Below are 6056 nucleotides of genomic sequence, written 5' to 3' on the forward strand. Positions count from 1 at the left end.
TTGAGGCTGGCTTACGGGTTCAGAGGGTTACTCCACTGCCATCATGGCGGGAAACATGGCAGCATGCAGGCAGACATGGTCCTGGAGAGCAGCTGAGAGTTCCACATTTTGATCTTCAGGCAGTAGACAGAGAGAAAGACACTGGGCACTTTTAAACCCTAACCCTAACCCCAGTAATATACTTTCTCAAGAAGACCACGCCTACTTTAGCAAGGCCACGCCTCCTAACAGTGCTACTCCCTAGCAGCCAATCATTCAAATCTATGAGCCTATGAGGGCCGTTCTTATTCAAACCACTACAGCTGGTTTGCACACAAAGTGAAATCTCGGGGGAAATTACTTTAAGGAACCATGTGGTTAGACACTATCATCAAAGATCGCCCAAAAGTAGTCACACAAGATTCCCACTTACCTGAGACTCAGGCAAAAGTTAAGAACACATTCATGGGAAAATCTGAAATCACTTCATCTGAGGGAACTTCCTGTTGAAGAGTCTCATTAGAGACCACTCTATGCTAGGCATATTGATGCACACCTGTGATCCCGGCCGAAGGCAGAGGCAGGTGGGTCTCTGTGAGTTCAAGGACAACCTGGTCTACAAAGTGAGTCCAGATCAGCCAGGGCTATTACACAGAGAAACTCTGTCTTGGAGACCTAAAAGAAAAAAGACTCCCTGAAGACTGAGAGTATAGTTCAGTGATCAAAAAAATTTTTGCCTCACATGTAAGACGTGTGTGTGTATGTGTCTGCACATGTATATGTTAACATATATAAGTACATTTGTGTGTGCAAATGTACATAAAGGCCAAAGCTTAACACCATATGTCTTCTTTCATCATTCTCTAGCTTGTACATCAAGGTTGGGTTTCTCACTTGAATCCAGAGCTCATCTATTCAGCTTGACAGTAGATTCCTCTACCTCTACTCTCAAGTGCTGGGATTACAGGAATGTTGCCACATCTGCCCAATATTCAAATGAGTGCCAGCCATCTAAACTCCTGTCCTACCTGAGCTATCACCCCAGCCTCACCTTTGTTGTATAAGATGGAGAGATGACTCAGCCATGAAGATCATGTACTGATCTCAAAGAGGACCTGAGTCTGGTTCCCAGCACCTATGTCCAGTGCCTCACAACCATCTGTAACTCCAGCTGCAGGAGAACTTATACCCTCTGCTGGCCTCCAGTAGTACTGCATTTACATGTACAAACCCATTCTCTGTCCCTGTCTGTCTCTGTCTCTGTCTCTGTCTCTGTCTCTGTCTCTCTGTCTCTGTCTCTCTGTCTCTCTCTCTCTCACACTCGCTCTCTGTCTCTCTCTCTTTCTCTCTCTCTCTCTCTCTCTCTCTCTCTCTCTCTCTCTCACACACACACACACACACACACACACGCACGCACGCACACACACTCACAATTTAAAATAAGATAAAATCTTTTTAATGTAACACGGTTATTTTCTAGTACAATCCTATCTGGCTACAGTTTACGCTGTCCCGTTTCATTCAGTTAGTACATAGTCTGTAAGAATCTAAAGTGTCCAGTCTCTGATCTAGTCTCTGGGAATCAACTATTGAGCAAGATCTATGTCAGGCCCACTGCCAGCCTTGGTTTTGTGTAAGATAGGCCTTCTGGGAGCAACTTGAAGAAGACTAGGTTTCAGCCCATGTTTCCATCTCATCTAGGGCTTCCTTGTACAATGCACAATGCATATAAATATGCTTAGGGTCTCTAAGCAAATGAGTTGACTTCAAGGGGCTTATGTTTTAGTGGAAGAAGAAACACAATAACCAAGCTGTGGTGGTTTGAAGGAGAGTGGTCCCCATATGCTCATATGTTTGAATTATTGGTCCCCATTTGGAGAAGGTGTGCCATGGGCGCGGCAAGCCTTGAAGTTTCAAAAGCCCTTGCCATTCCAACTTCATGGTCGTGTCTGAAGAGGTAAGTCCTCAGCTACTGTTCTAGCACCATTTCTGCCTGCTTGCTGCCGTGTGCCCCACCATCATGAACGTGGACTCTAACCCTCTGAAGTGTAAGACCCCATGAATTTCTCCTATATATTGCCCCTGTCATGTTGTCTTACTAGAGAAGTAGGCAGCGTCTTTGGAGAGGCTTAACTCTAAGAAGAAGATAAAAATGATGCAGTATTTTAGCAAAGAGTTACCCCTCCACACACCCAGGTCCCTGGGACTGAGTCTGCCCTTGTTGCTCACTGAGCTGTATTTAACCTCTCTGGGGGTCCATTCCTCTTGTTAAATGGAAATGCTAATTACCTGTCTCATCAGGTTGTTCTTAAGTATTCCATGAGAAAATTGATGCAAACTTGTAATATCTGGCACTTCATGGCAAGTTTGGGTCCTCTGATAAAGCATCCAGTGCTCTTAACTGCTGGGCTAGCTATCTCTTTAGCTGAACAGTGAAGTTTCTTTTCCTTTATTTTTGTTTTGCGTTTGTTTGGTTTGTGAGACAGGGTTTCTCTGTGTAGCTCTGGCTGTCCAAGAACTGGGTCTGCAGACCAGGCTGGCCTGAAGCTCACAGACATCTGCCTGCCTCTGCCTCCTGGGTGCTGGGATTAAAGGTGCCTGCCACCACTGCCAGGCTTAAAATGTGTAGCATAGGCTGGCCTTGAGCTTCTGATTCTCCAGCCCCTACCTTCTTCAGCAAATCCTACAATCGTTGCCACCACAGCCAACAACAATATAGTTTCTAATCCATAAGTTTCATATAGAACTAAGATAGAAATAAAATAGGGGTAGGAATATAGCTCAGTGGTAGAGTCCATGAGACCCGGTGTTTCAAACCCAACAAAGAAGAAATGGAGAATAAGGAGAGAAGGGAGGGAAGAGAGAAATCTGAAGGAGTAAAATATTTCTAAGTATCAAGGATCCAGAACTCTTCCACACAGTTCTTTTTCTCTTTGTTTCTTTCTTTCTTTTTTCTTTTTCTTTTCTTTTGTGTGTGTGTGTGTGTGTGTGTGTGTGTGTGTGTGTGTGTGTGTTTCCAGACAGGGTTTCTCTGTGTAGCAGATCTGGCTGTACTAAGACTGTTTGTAGACCAGGCTGGCCTTGAACTCACATCAATCACCCGTCTCTGCCTCCCGGGTGCTAATATTAAAGGTGTGTGGCACCACGACTGGCTGCAAACAGTTTTTTTTTTTTCTTTATGATTATGAGTACTCTGCCTGCATGTACACCTGCATACCAGAAAAGGCATCAGATCTCAGTACAGATGGTTGTGAGCCACCATGTGGTTGCTGGGAATTGAACTCAGGACCTTTGGAAGAGCAGCCAGTGCTCTTAACCTCTGAGCCATCTCTCCATCCCCCTCCAAACAATTCTTAAAATTAACTTTTTAGAGGGTAAAATTTTATACTCAAGGTTTTTTTGTTTTGTTTTGTTTTGCTTGGGAAAAAAACAAAACACTTGTGAAGGCTAAACACGGCAAGAGTGCTATTCCTGGCCAGTGGCCTTGCATCTCTGTTCAAAGCTTAACTACAAGAAAGCCTCCCTATGACTTCCGCTTTAGTCAGTTTTATGACAGCCTTTGTTTCAGACACCCCTGTGCCCTTGGGTAGGAAATTCATAATCCAGGGCCATTTCCAGAAAGTTGTTCTGCGAACCCTTCAGAATCAGACACTTGGTTCTTAGGTATCGCTAATCGACCATCTTAAAGGTCATTTTAAATTAAGAGTCTGTCGTGGCTCCTTGTAAAGTGACCCTGACCTCATCTCTGCTCAGCAAAGGCTGTTAAGTAGCGCACATGCATCAGAGCATTTTATATCCACATTGGGAGACGTGTGAGCTGGGTCTAAATATGAAGGTGGAATCATTTTCAAGGTCATTGTTTCAATAGAGAAGTCTAATTGAAGTAAGCTGATTCCAAGAAAGCTTTGGCCACTGTTATGAGCCTTCTCTCCAGCAAGCTGGGCAGACTATAAATTATTCACGAGTTATTCTGACTTTCCTGATGAGGTTCTGGCTACCGTACCATGTCCAGCTCATCCACAATCTATTCTCACAAGAGAGCGCTCTTACCCTGGAAAGGGCTTCATGTCCTTGAAGACCCAACTTCCAAAAGCCTGGCAGAGCTTCATTACAATACTATTTCTTTGGGTCCACAAGGTGGCGCCCGAAAACTTTCTCAGCTCTGAATAGCCTGGCGTCTGAGTTCCAACCCTTGGGGAATAAATAAAAGGATGTCAGAGAAAGATCATCTAATCCAACTTATCCGTTTTGCAAATGAGCACATTGAAGCCTAAAGACTGTAAATGACCTAGTCCAGGTCATACTTCCAGTTCGGAGGAGGCAGGATTCTCAAACCCACGTTCTTTCATCAAGAGGCAGTGCTTTCCAAAGCAAAACAATACACCATGTTTTTCTGTCTTACAAATAAACTCTACTTCCGCTATCCCTGCTATCACCCTCCATCAGGAGCCAAACTGATAGAATTGGCCTTGTGGCACTGCTGAAGAGCCACCAGATTCTCAGACAAGTTTGAAAATGATTGATGGGGGTGACACTCCTCGGGTAACTCACTGCGTGATCATCTGGTGCCCCGCTGCCTGCACTATATTCCTCAGTTCTGTGAAAACAAGTGAACTGTAGAAATTCATTACTACACCACCAAGAAGCCCCGATAAGAGTGGAGAACCTGGAGTGTTGAATTGAAATCTGCAGAGCATTTTACAAGAGCCCAGACCTAGATGGAGTAAACCTCAGTGCACTTTCTTTGTACTGCCTCAGATTACTGAATTGAAGAATCACTGCTTCTTAGGAAGTTCATTTCATTGCACATTTCTCCCAATTTCATACTCAAAGCACTGAGAATTTCAAGTGGAATATATTGAATATTGAAGTAGACATCAGTTTGTTTTCTGTTTGGGGTTTGTTTTTTGTTTGTTTTTTGTATCATTTCTGTATTCAATTTTTAAAAATTCTTTCATAACCCTATTAAGTTTTTTTTTAACTAAATTACTATGGCTCGAATGAACCACCCTGCTCCTGTGAAAGTCACATACAAGAACATGAGATTTCTTATTACACACAATCCAATCAATGAGACCTTAAACAAACTTATAGGGTAACTTAATGGGGTTACCACAGTAGTAAGAGTTATGTGAAGCTACTCTTGTGGAGAAAGAAGGCATTCGTGTTCCTGACTGGCCTTTTGATGATGGTGCACCACAGTGGATCGTTGATGACTGGCTAAGTCTTGTAATGATTAAGTGTCGTGAGGAACCTGGTTGCTGTATTGCCGTCCATTGTGTTGCAGGCCTTGGCAGGGCTCCCGTGCATTAACTGGAGGTGGAGTGAAATATGAAGATGCAGTACAATTCATAAGACAAAAGTGTTGTGGAGCTCTTTAACAGCAAACAACTTTGTATCTGGAGAAGTACCATCCTAAAATGCAGCTGCCCATTGGTCATAGAAACAACTGTTGTATTCAATAAAACCTGGGTGCCTGAAACCATTGCCTTGGAAGTGGGACTTCAGATGGGATCTAAATTTTTGTCATTACATAATTAGCCAATATATACCAGGCATGGTGGCGCACACCTTTAATCCCAGCACTTGGGAGGCAGAGGCAGGCAGATCGCTGTGAGTTCAAGGCCAGCCTCGTCTACAAAGTGAGTCCTGGACAGCCAAGGCTACACAAAGAGACCCTGCTTTGAAAATCAAACAAAAAATAAACAATCTCCATCATTAGTCAATGTGTTGGCTTATTGAACAAAGCTACTGAAGCTTCCACAGGAATATTGAAAACCAGTTTTACCAGGCCACAAGCTTGACAGAATTGCAACCTCTACATTTGGGTTATGATCAACCTGTTGGGACACTTAGCAAAATATATTTTGCTGGTCAGCATTTAAAATGTGCTTAATTATTTGTACCAATTGACCTTTCCCAAAATAAGGTATTGAGTTATGTCACTAAATGTACTCCTGTGCCAGAATATTATTAATACATAAGGAATTTTAGAAAGACCAGGTGCCAAAATACCCAGCACAATACTTGTATATTTTTAGAATCATACAAAACCAAAGTTCCAGGAACTGAGAACT

At 43.2% G+C, this 6056-nt stretch overlaps 1 pseudogene across 1 annotated transcript; it reads left to right on the plus strand.

Annotated features, from left to right (window-relative positions):
• The first annotated feature begins 4766 nt into the window (after positions 1 to 4766).
• LOC311595564 (protein tyrosine phosphatase type IVA 1-like) lies at positions 4767 to 5487 on the plus strand (annotated as a pseudogene). Its single transcript has 2 exons — positions 4767 to 5074; positions 5151 to 5487. The product of its transcript is annotated as a protein tyrosine phosphatase type IVA 1-like (transcript).
• The last annotated feature ends 569 nt before the right edge of the window (positions 5488 to 6056 follow it).

Source organism: Acomys minous, assembly GCF_964271855.1.
Source record: "Acomys minous genome assembly, chromosome: 4".
NCBI lineage: Eukaryota > Metazoa > Chordata > Mammalia > Rodentia > Muridae > Acomys > Acomys minous.